Source organism: Loxodonta africana, chromosome 19 (assembly GCF_030014295.1).
Source record: "Loxodonta africana isolate mLoxAfr1 chromosome 19, mLoxAfr1.hap2, whole genome shotgun sequence".
In the NCBI taxonomy this organism is placed as follows: domain Eukaryota; kingdom Metazoa; phylum Chordata; class Mammalia; order Proboscidea; family Elephantidae; genus Loxodonta; species Loxodonta africana.
The window spans coordinates 40,233,473-40,250,209 of NC_087360.1; the positions used below are offsets into that span (position 1 = coordinate 40,233,473).

A 16,737-nucleotide genomic window follows, 5' to 3' on the forward strand; every position below is an offset into this window, starting at 1 on the left:
CTACTCTCTATCTGTTCGAGTTGTAGGGTTAATGCTTTGATTTTGGCCCTTAGTTTTGGGTGTATGCATTTATTGCTAGAAATTGACCTCTGAGCACTGCTTTTGCTATGTCCCAATGGATCTGGTAGGATGTGTTTTCGTTCTTGTTTGATTCTAGAAATTTTTTTATTCCATCTTTGATTTCTTCTACTACTCAGTGGTTTTTAAGCAGGGTGTTATTCAGCTTTCGTGTATTTTTTTTGTTCCTTGCTCTTTCTGTTATTAATTTCTACTTTTATGGCATTGTGATCAGAAAAGATATTTTGTATTATCTCAATGTCTTGGATTTTACTGAGGTTTCCTTGTGGCCTAAACGTGATCTATTCTGGCAACATCCCATATGCATTAGAAAAGAATTGTGTACTTTGCTGCTGTTGGGTGGAGTATTCTACATATGTCTATGAAGTCAAGTTGGTTGACTGTGGCCTTTCGATCTTCTGTATCTTTGCTGAATTTCTTTCTAGATGTTCTGTGTTTTACCGAGAATGATGTGTTGAAGTCTACTGCTGTTACTGTAAAACTGTCAAGTTCTCTTTATGTGCTGTTAGAAGTTGTTTTACGTGTTTTGGAGCCCGGTCCCTGGGTATGTAGATATTTATTATGGTTATGTTCTCAGGGTAGATTGTCCCTTTATTCATTATATAATGTCCTTCTTTCATGGTGGATTTTCTTTTAAAGTCTATTTTACCTGAGATTAATATTACTACTCTTGCTCTTTTTTGGTAGCTGTTTGCTTCACATGTTTGTTTGTTTGTTTGATCCTTTGATTTTTAGTGTATTTATGCTGTTGTTTCTAAGGTGTGTCTCCTGTACACAGCATATTGATGGATCATGTTCATTCATCCATTCTGTCACTCTCTTCATGGGTGCATTTAGAACATTTATGTTCAATGTGATTATTGATAGGTATGAGTTTACTGCTGTCATTTTGCAGTGTTTTGTTTTTGTGTGTGTGTGTGTGTGTGTGTGTGTGTGTGTGTGTGTGTGATTCAGCACTGTCCTGTGCTGAATTCCTTTTTTGTGTGGATTTTTTTTCCGTTTTTTTTGTTTTTGAAGTTGTTTTTACTGAGATTTTATATTTTTCTTCTTTATTTTGATTGAGTAGGTTTGTTAGCTTTCTTTGTGGTTACCTTGAAATTTACCCTTATCTTTCTAGGTTTGAGCCAGGCTGTTATTACTTGGTATCACCTTGCGTTCCTCTCCAGTAGAAAGTTCTATACCTACACCAGGTATTTCCTCTTTTATCGTTGTGATGTTGTTGTCATTTACAGATGAACTTCTCTGGTTTACTGTTGTAATTCTTCTGATTTTGGATACTCCTTGACAGTTCATTTCCTAGATTAGTATCTGGCTGGTACAATATTGTGTCCCAGATTCATGCTGTGGTCTGATGTTATCTGTTCTGAAACCAAACCACTCCCTTTAATAATTCTTATGTTTGGTTGGGTTTTTACATATTCTCTTACTTTCTGTTTATCTGGAAATGTCCTAATTTCACTATCATATTCGAATGAGAGTTTTGCAGGATATATTATTCTTGGTTTGCAATTTTTTTCCTTCAAGGTTTTATATATGTCACCTTATTGCCTTCTTGACTGCATGGTTTCTGCCAAATAATCAGAGCTTAGTCTTATTGTTTCCCCTCTATTTGTGACTTTTTGTTTTTCTCGAGCTGCTATCAGGGTTCTTTCTTTGTCTCTACTTTTAGAGTGTGATTATGATATATCTTGGTGATTTTCTGCTGGGGTCCATCCTATATGCAGTTCGCTGAGTGTCTTGGATGGTCAGCTTTTCATCTTTCTTGATACTAGGGAAGTTTTCTGTAAGTAATTCTTCAATGATTCATTCTGTGTTTTCCATTCCCCTCTGCTCCCCCGTTCTGGAACTCTGATCACCTGCAAATTTTTGCTTTTGATTGTATCCCACATAATTCTCAGGGCTTATCTGTCTTCACTCTTTATTCTGATTTTTCCTCAAACAAAGTTGTATCTAAATGTTTGTCTTCAATTTCCCTGATCCTGTCTTCCATTGTTTCAAACCTGCTTCCCAGTCCTATGATACTGTCCATTTCTGAAATCTTGTTTATCTTTTGGATTTCTAATTGTTGTTTCTGTATGATTTCTAACTGTAAATTTACCCTGGCATTTTGTTCTTGTATTATTTTCCAGAATTCTTCCATTTTTTTGTCTGTATTTTCCATTTTTTTATCTGCCTTTTCCATGAATTTCTCTATTTTTCCCTCATTTTTGTCTGCTTTTTGCTGCAACTCTTGGATAGCTCTATCAGAGATCTGAATTCCCTATCAAGTAGTTCTAGTGCCTTTTGTTCTGCTGGGCAGTCATCTGTGTTTTACTTTGGATGCCAACTGGAACCATCCTGTCCTTTTTTTTTTTTTTTAATATGTTTTGATATTGTCTGCTGTCTTCAGGATGTTTAGTAGTTATTGCCTTTGCTTATTGGTTGGATATTTGTTTGTTTCATTGTGCTTTTTTGTTTTATTTGGTTATGACTGAACAGGTGGGCTGTGCATTCTTTGCTCATCTGTGAGCATGCTACTTTTCACCTGCTTGTCCAATAGGCACAGCCAGTCTCTCAGCTATGGTGCAGCAGGGCATGTCCAGCTGAAGGCAAGGGGCTAAGATGGGTTGTTTGTGTCTGGTACTAGGGCCTACAGGGTGGGCCAGGAGTCAGTGCGAGGCAGTTTCCGGTAGGCCTTCCCTGTGTCTCATGGTAGGAAGGAGGGGGAAGGTTGTGATGTGTAGGGCTTAGATGGGTTATGAGAAAGAAGATAGAGAGGAGAGAGAAATGGGCCAAAAAAGAAAAACAAAAACACTGCTGAGGGAGCTAGCTGTTGGAGTGGAGAGACAAGAAACCAAGAAATGGAATAAAATGAAGACGAAAAAAGAAATAGAGAAAAATACATAAAAACTAAAAGAAATAGAAAAAGAAAAGCCCCCAGGGATCCCACCAGTGCAGCTGTGCAGACTGAGGAAGTGACTCTCAAGCTGCACAGTACAGCTTGACTGGGTGGGCTCCCACGCCACAAAAAGGAAAAGAAAACAAGCAAAACAAAACAGAAGGAACAAATCAAACACAAACAAAAGGAAACAAATAAAGTCCCTGGGGATCTCACCAGAGCGGTGGCGTGGACCAGGGAAGTAGTGCCCCAACAAAGCAGTGCTTCATAGCTTTTAAAGAAGAAGCAAAGATGTCACATGGAGCCAGGTGTTTGAGAAAAACGAGGAGGAGGAGGTGAGAGGCAGGGAAGAAACCAAAAGAAGCAGAGAAAAGCAACGCCAGCAACAAAGAAATGGCACTTATAGAGCCAGCCAATGTGACTGGGGTGAATCCAAACACCACAGAGCCGAAGCCAGTGCCTCCCAGCCAAGAGACTATGCCAGTGGGAAGCAGTGGAAGCCAAGTGGGGGAACGAAGGTTGGGGCCGGGAAAGCATATATCGCTGGTTACCAGTGCCCTGTCTCCTGTTGGGAGCTCTGTGATGCCACTTTCCCATACTCCCCCTCCGCCACACTTTGATGTGGGCGGGATGAATCCATGCGGCAGCACAGAGTCCACAGCTCTCTGCTGGCCCAGTGACTGCCATCAGCTAGGAAGCAGTGGAGGCTGTGCAGGGGAAGAAAAGTGTGAGAAGTGAGAAAGCGTATATCACTGGTTACTGGGTGCTCTGGCTCCTGTTTGGAGCTCCATGGAGCTGCTTTCCTGTACTCTCTGTCTGCCACTCTTCGATGTGGGCATGGCAAATCCAAGCGACAGCAGAAAGTCCACAGCTCTCAGCTGACTGACTGCCGCCAGCTATGAAGTGGTGGGGGCCAAGTGGGGCGGAAGGTGTGGCGGTGGGAAGGAGTATATCGCAAGTTACCAGGTGCCCTGTCTCCCGCTGGAGCTCCGTGAAGCTGTTTTCCCATGCTCCCTATCCGCCAATCCCCAACAGAAGCCCAAGATGGCAAATTCATGCTGCATTAGCTGATAGGGGACCTCCGTTGGTATCTCTCCTTGCTCTCTGTTCTTTCAGTTTCTTATTTCATTCAGTGCTTGGCTGAGTTCCTTATATCTTCATTTGACATGTAGGGTTCCAGGACTGACATTTGTCTCTGTTTTACTTAGTTTTTCAGGTCCTTGCTGTGGAGGGATGGTGTGGTGCTTCTGTCTATAGCACTATGTTGGCTCCTCCCTCCTCTTTAATCCATTTTTAAATTAGTTTTTGTGTATGGTGTGAGGTATGGATTCTGTTTATTTTTTTACAGACAGACATCCAGTTTTGCCAGAACCATTTGTTAAAGAGTGTTTCTTCCCCATTTAATAGACTTTGGGTCTTTGGAAGATCAGGTGACCGTAGGTTCACTTATTTACATCTGGGTTCTCAATTCTATCCCATTGGTCAATGTATCTGTCGTTGTACCAGTTCCAGGATGTTTTCAGTACCGTAGCTGCATAGTAGGCACTGAGGTCAATTAGTATGAGGCCTCCTACTTTCTTCTTTTTCTTCAGTAGTGCTCTACTTACCTGGGTCTTCTTTCCTTTCCATATAAAGTTAACGATTAGTTTTTCCATCTCATTATAAAATGCTGTTAGTATTCAAACTGGGATTGCATTTTATTTGTAGCTTGCTTTGGGAAGAACTGACATTTTCACAATGTCTAGTGTACCTGTACATGAGCATCGTACATTTTTCCATTTATGTACGTGTCATGGATTGATTTGTGTCCCCCCAAAAATATGTATCAAGTTGGTTAGGCCATGATTCCCAGCACTGTGTGGCTGTCCTCCATTTCATGATTGAAATTTTATGTTGGAGAGGATTAGGATGGGATTGTAACACCGCCCTTACTCAGGTCACCTCCCTGATCCAAGGTAAAGGGAGTTTCCCTGGGGTGTGGCCAAGCAGAGAGTTAGGAACCTCATACCACCAAGAAAGCGGCAGTAGGAGCAGAGCGTGCCCTTTGGACCTGGGGTGCCCGCGCCTGAGAAGCTCCTCGACCATGGCAAGATTCAGGACAATGACCTTCTTCTAGAGCCAACAGAGGGAGAAAGCCTTCCCCTGGAGCCAACACCCTGAATTTAGACTTGTAACCTACTAGACTGTGAGAGAATAAATTTCTTTGTTAAAGCCATCCACTTGTGGTATTTCTGTTATAGCAGCACTAGATAACCAAGACAGTATTTCTCTTCAGTTCTTGCAGTAGTATTTTGTGGTTTTCTTTGTACAGGTCTTTTACATCCCTGATTAGATTTATTCCTAGGTAAAAAAAAAAAAAAAAATTTATTATTTTATTGTTTTAGGGGCTATTATAAACGGTATTGCTTTCCTGATTTCCTTTTCATAGTTTTCTTTATTTATGTATAGGAATCCTGTTACTCTGCTGAATCTTTCTATTAGTTCTAGCAGTTTTCTTGTGGGGTCTTTTGGGTTCTCTATGTGTAGTATCGTATCATCCACAAATATGGATAGTTTTACTTCTCGCTTACTGTCATAGATTGAACTGTTTCCCCAAAAAATATGTGTATCAATTTGGCTAGGCCATGATTCCCGGTATTGTATGATTGTCTACCATTTTGTCATCTGATGTGGTTTCCCTATATGTTGTAAATTCTATCACTATGATGTCAATGAGATAGATTAGCGGTAGTTATATTGATGAAATCTACAAGATTAGATAGTGTGTTAAGCCAATCTCTTTTGAGATATGAAAGAGGGAAGCGAGCACAGAGACAGGTGGACCTCATAGCACCAAGAAAGCAATATTGGGAGCAGAGTGCGTCCTTTGGAAAAGCTTCTAGGCCACGGGAAGATTTATGATAAGAATCTTCCTCCAGAGTCAAAAGAGAGAAAAATGCTTTTCCCCAAACCTAGCGCCCTGAATTTGGACTTCTAGCTTAGAAAACTGTAAGAAAATAAATCTCTCTTTGTTAGAGCCATTCATTTGTGGTATTTCTTTTATAGCAGCACTAGATGACCAACCAACACAGAATTTGCTACCAAGAGTTGGGTACTGCTCTAAATAGATACCTAAAATGTGGATGTTATTTCGAAACCGTGAATGGATAGAGGACTGGTAGCAGCAGATAACCAGCAGTAGCAGAGAAGCAGCAGCAGCAGGAGGCCAGCAGCAACAGAGGACTGGCAGCTGCAGAGAACTCGCAGCAGCAGAAGAGCAGCAGTACCAGAGAACCGGCTGCAGCAAACCAGGAGACCAGCACCAGACAACACTGGAGCCGATCGACAGAGCGAGACAGCTGACTGCCTTGCACAGGAGGCTTCCTGGCAGAGTGGGGTGCCTCTGGGCACTTCTCGGTGGAGCTAGGCTTGCCAATCCATGCAGCAAGAGAGCTGAGTGCCTTCCAGCCAAACTATTACTGACAGACTGGGATGCCTTCAGGCACTTATCAGTGGAACTACTAGGCTTTGGAACACTTGTTCCAGCAGGGCAGATGCAGGAATGAGGCCAAAGGGCTTAGAGACCAAGGAACACAAGAAGCTGAGTTGCCTCAGTCTCAAAAGGTACAATCTCAGAGGGGGAGCCAAGATGGCGGAATAGACAGACACTTCCAGCGAGCCCTCTTTACAACAAAGACCCGAAAAAACAAGTGAAACGAGTATATTTGTGACAAGCTGGGAGCCCTGAACAACAAAGGCAAGCTTAGACAAAGAACAGAGGGGTGGGCGAGGAAGAGACCATTCAGAAGTGGACAGGCGTTATCAGACCTGAACCTCGGGGAAACTTCAGGCACCATTCCCGAAGCAGCGGCGGCGGCAGCAGCAGCTGGGGGCTGGTACTAGAATTCAGCTGAAGTTTCCTCAGGAAGAAGCAGCCAACCACACAGCCTACTCACACCTCTGGAACCAAAGCAGAACGGCGCTCTCGGCAAAAGCTAACTACTTGTGTATATTTTATCGCACCCCTCCACCCCCAAGCCGGCCTCAGCAGCTGAATCCCGGGGCCTGGGATAGACCCTGGTGAGCACCTAGAGCCATCCTCCTGGCCTTGGGGAAGGAAAAAATTTGCAGCTGGGGGGAAAAGATAATTTACAAGCTCCATTAACCAGGGGAGCTCAGGACAGAAGCGGCTCCTGTCCAGGCATAAACCGTCCGTGGATCTTGAGCAACTTTCCCTTCTAAATGGACCTGTATGGGCCTATTGCGGGAGAAGAGGCCCTTGTGGGCAAACTCCAACCATTTCGGCTGTGCGGTAGAGAGGTGGATGTTTGATATTTGACATTGCTTTGCCTATTAAACAAGGTCCTCACCTACCCACATCAGGGACTGCTAGCTCCAATCAGGTCACCCAGCCACCTGCGACAGGGGTCCAAAGATAACTGGTACCTCCCACTCCTTATAACCAAAAATGTTGGGTGCCCATAGTCCCGCTGCAGAACCCACCTACCAGCACACTCTAGGGAACAGAGACATGTTTTCCACAGACACTTAGGGGTTGGTTCTCAGCCCCCTGCCTTGTTCAGAGCATGACCCCTTCCTGCAATCACATACCGGTATGTAAGTCAATCACCACTGCCCCTCTAAGACTGTAGGACAGAACCTGTACCACACACTTGATGATCAGCTACCTGGGAACCTGAGCTGAATTCATACAAGAAAACTGAATGGACTGATAGGCTGATATACCTGATAAAAACTCTAGCCAACTGGGGACAGGACACCAGAGCTCCAAAGGTGAAAATAATCAAGCTAGCTCACTCAAGCAACCCATAGGGGTATAACAAAACAAAACAAAGCAAGCAGCTACGACACAGTAAGCAAGCATAAAATAATACAATAACTTATAGATGGCTCAGAGAAAAAAGTCAATATCAAGTCACATAAAGAAACAGACCATGATCACCTTAATAGGCTCACAAAACAAAGAATCCAGGGATCTTACATATGAAAGTGCATTCCTGGAATTACCACACGCAGAATACAAAAGTTTAATATAGAGAACCCTTCAAGACATCAGGAAGGAAATGAGGCAATACGCAGAACAAGCCAAGGAACACACAGATAAAGCAACTGAAGAAATCTGAAAGATTATTGAAGAACATAGTGAAAAGCTTAATAAGCTGGAAAAATCCATAGACATACAGCAATCAGAAATTCAGAAGATTAACAATAAAATTGCAGAATTAGACAGCTCAATAGAAAGTCAGACTAGCAGAACTGAGCAAGTAGAAGCTAGAATTTCTGAACTCAAAGATAAATCTCTTGACACTAATATATTTGAAGAAAAATCAGATAAAAGAATTTTAAAAAATGAAGAAACCTTAAGAATTATGTGGGACTCTATCAAGAGAAATAACCTACAAGTGACTGAAGTACCAGAACAGGGAGGGATAACAGAAAATACAGAGAAAATTGTTGAAGATTTGTTGGCAGAAAACTTCGCTGATATTGTGAAAGATAAAAAGATATCTACCCAAGATGATCATCGAACTCCACATGAGGTAGATGTTAAAAGAAAGTCACCAAGACATATTATAATCGAACATGCCAAAACCAAAGATGAAGAGCAGCAAGGGATAAACGAAAAGTCACCTACAAAAGAGAGCCAATACGAATAAGCTTGGACTAGTCTGCAGAAACCATGCAGGCAAGAAGGCAATGGGATGACTTATTTAAAAAATTGAAGGAAAAAAATTGCCTGCCAAGAATCATATATCCAGCAAAACTGTCTCTTAAATATGAACGTGAAATTAAGACATTTCCAGATAAACACAGGTTGAGGGAATTCGTAAAAACCAAACCAAAACTACAAGAAATACTAAAGGGGAGTTCTTTGGTTAGAAAATCAATAATATCAGGTATCAACCCAAGACTAGGACACTGGGCACAGCAACCAGAAGTCAACCCAGATAGGGAAATCCAAAACAAATAAAGCAAGATTATTAAAAAAAAAAAAAAAAGCCCAAAACAGGGTAACACCAATGTTATTATATAAAAGACAACATTAAAATAATAAAGAGGGACTAAGAAATGTAATCATACACCTTCCATATAGAGAGCAAGATACAGCAATACAAAGAAATAAAAGTTAGTTTTAAATTTAGAAAAATAGTGGTAAATAATAAGGTATCCACAGAGGGGACAAACTATCCTACTCGTCAAAATAAAATACAAGGGAAAAATACAGACTCAGCAGAAACAAAATCAACAACGACAAATAGGAGGAAAAAACAATTCTACTCAGCACATAATATTAAATGGGAAAAAGAAACTATAAACAACACACAAAAAAAGACATCAAAATGATAGCACTAAATTCATACCTATCCATAATTACCCTGAATGTAAATGGACTAAATTCAACAATAAAGAGAGAGTGGCACAATAGATTAAAAAACAAGATCCGTCTATATGCTGCCTACAGGAGACATGCCTCAGACTTAGAGACAAAAACAAACTAAAACTCAAAGAATGGGAAAAAATATATCAAGCAAGCAACAATCGAAAAAGAGCAGGAGTGGCAATATTAATTTCTGACATAATACACTTTAACATTAAATCCATCAGAAAGGATAAGGAAGGACACTATATAATGATTAAAGGGACAATACACCAGGAAGATATAACCACATTAAATATTTATGCACCCAATGACAGGCCTGCAAGATGCATAAAACAAACTCTATCAGCATTGAAAAGTGAGACAGACAGCTCCACAATGACAGTAGGATACTTCAACACACCACTTTCAGTGAAGGACAGGACATCCGGAAAGAAGCCCAATAAAGACACGGAAGATCTAAATGCCACAATCAACCAACTTGACCTCGTAGAAAAATACAGAACACTCTACCCAACAGCAACCAAGTATACTTTCTTTTCTAGTGCACATGGAACATTCTCTAGAATAGACCACATATTAGGTCATAAAGAAAGCCTTAGCAGAATCCAAAACATTGAAATATTACAAAGCTTCTTCTCTGACCATAAGGCCATAAAAGTGGAAATCAACAACAGGAAAAGCAGGGAAAGAAATCAAACACTTGGAAACTGAACAATACCCTGCTCAAAAAAGAATGGATTATAGAAGACATTAAGGATGGAATAAAGAAATTCAGAGAATCCAACAAGAATGAAAACACTTCGTATCAGAACATTTGGGACACAGCAAAAGCGGTGCTCAGAGGCCAATTTATATCAATAAATGCACACATCTAAAAAGAAGAAAGGGCCACAATCAAAGAATTATCCCTACAACTTCAACAAATAGAAAGAAAGCAAAAAAAGAAACCCACAGGCACCAGAAGAAAACAAATAATAAAAATTAGAGCTGAACTAAATGAATTAGAAACAGAAAAACAATTCAAAGAATTAACAAGACCAAAAGCTGGTGTTTTTTGAAAAAATCAACAAAACTGATAAACCACTAGCCAAACTGACAAAAAAAAAAACAGGAGAGGAAGCAAATAACCCGAATAACAAATGAGAGGGGCGATTATGACAGCAGACCCAATCGAAATTAAAAGAATCATATCAGATTACTATCAAAAACTATACTCAAACAAATTTGAAAACGTAGAAGAAATGGATGAATTCCTAGAAACACACTACCTACTTAAATTAACACAGAGATAGAATAACTAAATAGACCCATAACAAAAGAAGAGAATGAAAAGGTAATCAAAAAACTCCCAACAAAAAAATAGCCCTTTCCGGATGGCTTCACTGCAGAGCTCTACCAAACTTTCAGAGAAGAGTTAACACTACTACTACTATTTTTGCATCTACATTCATGAGGGAAATAGGTCTATAATTTTCTTTTCTTGTGGTGTCTTTACCTGGTTTTGGTATCAGGGATATGGTGGCTTCATAGAATGAGTTTGGTAGTATTCCGTCCAATACAATTCAACAACATATCAAAAAAATAATTCACCATGAACAAGTGGGATCCGTACCAGATATGCAGGGATGGTTCAACATTAGAAAAACAATTCATGTAATCCACCACATAAATAAAAGACAAGAATCACATGTTTTAGCAATTGATGCAGAAAAGGCATTTGACAAAGTTCTACACTCATTCATGATAAAAACGCTCAGCAAAAAGGAACAGAAGGAATATTCCCCAAAATAATGAAGGGCATTTATACAAAGCCAACAGCCAACATCACCCTAAATGTAGAGAGCCTGAAAACATTCCCATTGAGATCGGGAACCAGACAAGGATGCCCTTTATCACCACTCTTATTCAACATTGTGCTAGAAGTTCAAGCCAGAAGAATTAGGCTACATAAATAAATAAAGGGCATCCAGGTTGGCAAGAAAGAAGTAAAAGTATCTCTATTTGCAGATGACATGATCTTATACACAGAAAATCCTAAGGAGTCCTCCAAAAAACTACTGAAAGTAATAGAAGAGTTCAGCAGAGTACCAAGATACCAGATAAACATACAAAAATGAGTTGGATTCCTCTACAACCAGACCTTCTACACGAACAAAAAGAACATCAAAGAGGAAATCACCGAATCAATGCCATTTACAGTATCCACCAAGAAAATAAAATACTTAGGAATAAATCTTACCAGATATGTAAAAGACTTATACAAAGAAAACTACAGTACATGTCTGCAAGGAACCAAAAGAGACTTACATAAGTGGAAGAACATACCTTGCTCGTGGATAGGAAAACTTAACATTATAAAAATGTCTATTCTACCAAAAGCGATCTACACATTTCATGCAATTCCAAGCAAAATAGCAACGACATTCTTCAATGAGATGGAGAAACAAATCACCAACTTCATATGGAAGGGAAAGAGGCCCCAGATAAATAAGGCATTACTGAAAAAGAAGAACAAAGTGGGAAGCCTTACTTTACCTGATTTTAGAACCTATTATACTGCCACCGTAGTCAAAACAGCCTGGTACTGGTACAACAACAGATACATGGACCAACGGAACAGAATTGAGAATCCAGACATAAATCCATCCACATATCAGCAGTTGATATTTGACAAAGGCCCCAAAACTGTTAAATGGGGAAAAGGCAGTCTTTTTAAAAAATGGTGCTGGCATAACCGGGTAAAACCCACAACCAGTGCCGTCGAGTCGACTCCGACTCATAGCGACCATATAAGACAGAGTAGAACTGCCCCATAGAGTTTCCAAGGAGCACCTGGAGGATCTGAACTGCTGACCGTTTAGTTTGCAGCCGTAGCATTTAACCACTACTCCACCAGGGTTTCCGCATAACTGGATATCCATCTGCAAAAAAATGAAACAAGACCCATACCTCACTCCATGCACAAAAGCTAACTCAAAATGGATCAAAGACCTAAATATAAAATCTAAAACGATAAAGATCATGGAAGAAAAAATAGGGACAACGTTAGGAAACCTAATACATGGCATAAACAGTATACAAAACATTATAAAGAATGCAGAAGAAAAACTAGATAACTGGGAGCTCCTAAAAATCAAACACCTATGCTCATCCAAAGACTTCACCAAAAGAGTAAAAAGACTACCTACAGACTGGGAAAAAGTTTTTAGCTATGACGTTTGTGGTCAGCGCCTGGTATCTAAAATCTATATGACACTGCAAAAACTCAACTGCAAAAAGACAAATAACCCAATTAAAAAATGGGCAAAAGATATGCATAGACACTTCACTAAAAAAGACATTCAGGTAGCTAACAGATAAATGAGGAAATGTTCACGATCATTAGCCATTAGAGAAATGCAGATTAAAACTATAATGAGATTCCATCTCACTCCAACAAGGGTGGCATTAATCCAAAAAACACAAAATAATAAATGTTGGAGAGGCTGTGGAGAGATTGCAACAGTTATACACTGCTGGTGGGAATGTCGAATGGTACAACCACTTTGGAAATCTATTTGGCGCTTCCTTAAAATGCTAGAAATAGAACTATCATACGATCCAGCAATCCCACTCCTTGGAATATATTCTAGAGAAATAAGAGCCTTTACACAAGCAGATATATGCACACCCATGTTTACTGCAGCACTGTTTACAACAGCAAAAAGATGGAAGGAACCAAGGTGCCCATGAAAGGATGAATGGATAAATAAATTATGGTATATTCACACAATGGAATACTACACATCAATAAAGAACACTGAGGAATCTGTGAAACATTTCATAACATGGAGGAATCTGGAAGGCATTATGCTGAGTGAAATTAGTTGCAAAAGGACAAATATTGTATACCAGTATAAGAACTTGAGAAATAGTTTAAACTGAGAAAACATTCTTTCGTGGTTATGAGAGGGAGAAGGGAGGGGGGGTGGGGGAGGGGCATTCACTAACTTATAGTAGATAAGAACTACTTTAGGTGAAGCGAAAGACACACACAATACAGGGATTGTTGTTGTTGTTAGGTGCTGTCGAGTCACTTCAGACTCATAGCGACCCTATGCACAACAGAATGAAACACTGCCCGGCCCTGCTCCATCCTTACAATCGTTGTTATGCTTGAGCTCATTGTTGCAGCCACTGTGTCAACCCACCTCGCTGAGGGTCTTCCTCTTTTCCACTGACCCTGTACTCTGCCAAGCATGATGTCCTTCTCCAGGGACTGATCCCTCCTGGCAACATGTCCAAAGTATGCAAGATGCAGTCTTGCCATCCTTGCCTCTAAGGCGCATTCTGGCCGCACTTCTTCCAAGACAGACTTATTCGTTCTTTTGGCAGTCCATAGTATATTCAATATTCTTCGCCAACACAATTCAAAGGCATCAACTCTTCTTCGGTCTTCCTTATTCGTTGTTGCTGGACAATACAGGGGAGGTCAGCACAACTGGACTAACTAAAAAGCAAAGAAGTTTCCTGAATAAACTGAATGCTTCAAAGGCCAGCATAGTAGGGGCAGGGGTCTAGGGACCATGGTTTCAGGGGACATCTAAGTCAATTGGCATAATAAAATCATTAAGAAAACATTCTGCATTCCACTTTGAAGAGTGGCATCTGGGGTCTTAAATCCTAGCAAGCAGCCATCTAAGATGCATCAATTGCTGTCAACCCACCTGGATCAAAGGAGAGTGAAGAACACCAAGGACGGAAAGCGACTGCGAGCCTCAGACAGGGAGGGCCACGTGAACCAGAGATTGGTTCATCCTGAAACCAGAAGAACTGGATGGTCCCTGGCTACAGCTGATAACTGCCCTGATAGGGAACACAACAGAGAGACCCTGAGGGAACGGGAGAGCAATGGGATGCAGACCCCAAATTCTCCTAAGACCAGACTTGACGGTCCAACTGAGACTACAGGGACCCCAGTGGTCAAGGCCCGCAGGCCTTCTGTTGGCCCAGAACAGGAACCATTCCCGAAGCCAACTCTTCGGACGTGGATTAGACTGGACAATAGGTTGGAGAGGGATGCTGGTGAGAAGTGAGCTTCTTGGATCAGGTGGACACTTGAGAATATGTTGGCATCTCCTGCCTGGAGGGGAGATGAGAGGGTGAAGGGGGTTAGAAGCTGGCGAAATGGACACAAAAAGAGAGAGTGGAGGGAGAGAGCAGGCTGTCTCATTACAGGGAGAGTAATTGGGAGTGTGTAGCAAGGTGTATATGGGTTTCTGTGTGAGAGACTGACTTGATTTGTAAACTTTCACTTAAAGCACAATAAAAAGTATTAAAAAAAAAGGTATGATTTCGACCTTTGGCGTTTCTTAGGGTGGAACTGCCACTCAGATGGACTAGGAGAATGGTGCACTTAAAGCCGAGCGAGCAGAGTTGTGGTCACAGTGCGCCTGGAAGGCAGGGCTGAAGCCCAGAGCCAAGGGGGTCTCCATTCAAAATCCAAAGAGTGTGAACAATACCTAGAGTCTGGAGGGCAGGGCTACTGTGTAAATTGTCTCAGAGAACAGAGTATTATTACCAAGGCTTGAGGGCTAATATAATGTGTTCTGCTGACTTTTTTGGTGCCTGTTATGCCTTCTTTCTTCCAATTTCTCCTATTTGTAATGGAAACGTCTAGCCTGCGCCTGTTGGAAGGAGATAACTTGTATTCTTGATATCACAGATGAAGAGAAATTTTTTGGATTTTGGACTAGGAGCTGGATTAAGATCTTTGCTATGACATAGTGGGGTGAATATGTTTTACATGTGGCAAGGAAATGAATTTTGGGGGGAAATGGGTGGAATGTCATGAATTGTCTCCCCCATAAATATTCATATCAATTTGGCTAGGCCATGGTTCCCAGTATTATATGACTGTCTATCATTTTGTCATCTGATGTGATTTCCCTATATATTGTAAATCCTATCACTATGATGGTAATGAGATGGATTAGCAACAGTTACGCTGATGAGATCTACAAGATGTTTTTTAAGCCAATCTCTTTTAAGATATAAAGGACAGGAGAAGCAAGCAGAGAGACAGCAGGACCCATACCACCAAGAAAACAGTGCTGGGAGCAGAGCATGTCCTTTGCAGCCAGGGTTCCTTGCGCAGAGAAGTGCCTACACCAGAGGAAGACTGATGACAAGGACCTTCTTCCAGAGTCAATGGAGAAAAGAAAGCCTTCCCCCGGAAGTGGCATCTTCAACTTGGACTTCTAGCCTAGCAGATTGTGAGAAAATAAATTTCTGTTTGTTGAAGAGCCATCCACTTGTGGTATTTCTCTTACAGCAGCAATTTTTCAATTTTTCTTTTTCAATTTCTTTTTCTTGCGTTAATGCTCTAGCTAGGACTTCCGGCATAATGTTTATTAGGAGTGGTGATAAAAATCATTCTTGTCTTGTTCCTGCTCTCAGGTGGAATGTTTGCAGTCTATGTAAAAATGATGGTGGTTGTTGGTTTTGTATATATGACCTTTATTATGTTGAGGAACTTCCCCTCTATATTTCGAGGTTTTTATCAGGAATGGGTGTTGGACTTTATTGAATGCCTTTTCTGCTTCAGTTGGGATGATCATATGATTGTTTTATTTATGTGGTGTATTATGTTGATTTCTTTTCTAATGTTGAGCCATCCTAGCATACCTGCTAGGAATTGCACTTAGTTGGGGTGCATTTTTTTTATATGATGCTGAATTCTACTGGCTAGAATTTTGTTGAGAATTTTTGCATCTATATTCATGAGAGATATTGGTTTTAATTTTCTTTTTTTTTTTTATGGTGTTTTGGCCTGGTTTTGGTATCACGGTTATGCTTGCTTCATAGAATGAATTTAGAAGTATCCTTTCCTTTTCTATGTTCTGAAATAGTTTGAGTGGTACTGGTGCAAACTCTTCCCTGAATGTTTGGTAGAACTCTCCAGTGAAGCCATTTGGGCTAGGACTTTTTTGGTTGTTGTTGAAAGTTTCTTTTATTACCATTTCTACCTCTTCTCTTGTTATGGGTCTCTTCAGATTTTCAACTCCAGTTTGTGCTAGTTTAGGTAGGTAGTATATGTTTCTAGAAATTTGTCCATTTCCTCTATGTTTCCAAATTTAGTGGAGTACAGTTTTTCACAGTACTCTATTGTGATCTTTTTTAATTCAGTTGGGTCTGTTGTAATGTCCCCCCATTTCATTTCTTATTTGGGTTATTTGCGTCCAGTCCTGTTTTTCTTATGTCAATTTGGCCAGTGGTTTGTCGATTTTGTTGATCCTTTCAAGGAACCAACTTTTGGTTTTGTCGATTCTACTATTTTTCTATTCTCTATTTCATTTATTTTTGTTCTGATCTTTATTATTTCCTCTCTTCTGTTGGTTGTGGGCTCCTTTTGTTGTTC

The 16,737-nt window shown here is 40.6% G+C and overlaps 1 protein-coding gene across 6 annotated transcripts in view; it reads right to left on the minus strand.

Moving 5' to 3' along the window:
* The window catches only part of MTMR9 (myotubularin related protein 9), a 131,393-nt gene that overhangs the window by 72,849 nt on the left and 41,807 nt on the right, over window positions 1–16,737 (minus strand). The window contains exons 1-3 of one of the 6 annotated variants that reach the window (XM_064272620.1): window positions 14,045–14,215; window positions 13,529–13,827; window positions 5,136–5,296 (exon numbers count right to left, since the gene is read on the minus strand). The exons of 3 other annotated variants lie outside the window; for them this stretch is intronic. The gene's annotated coding sequence lies outside the window, so the exon portion shown is untranslated. Of the gene's footprint in view, window positions 1–5,135; window positions 5,297–13,528; window positions 13,828–14,044; window positions 14,216–16,737 lie in introns of those variants that run through there. 2 more of the 6 variants (XM_064272621.1, XM_023550962.2) reach the window with 2 other exon arrangements.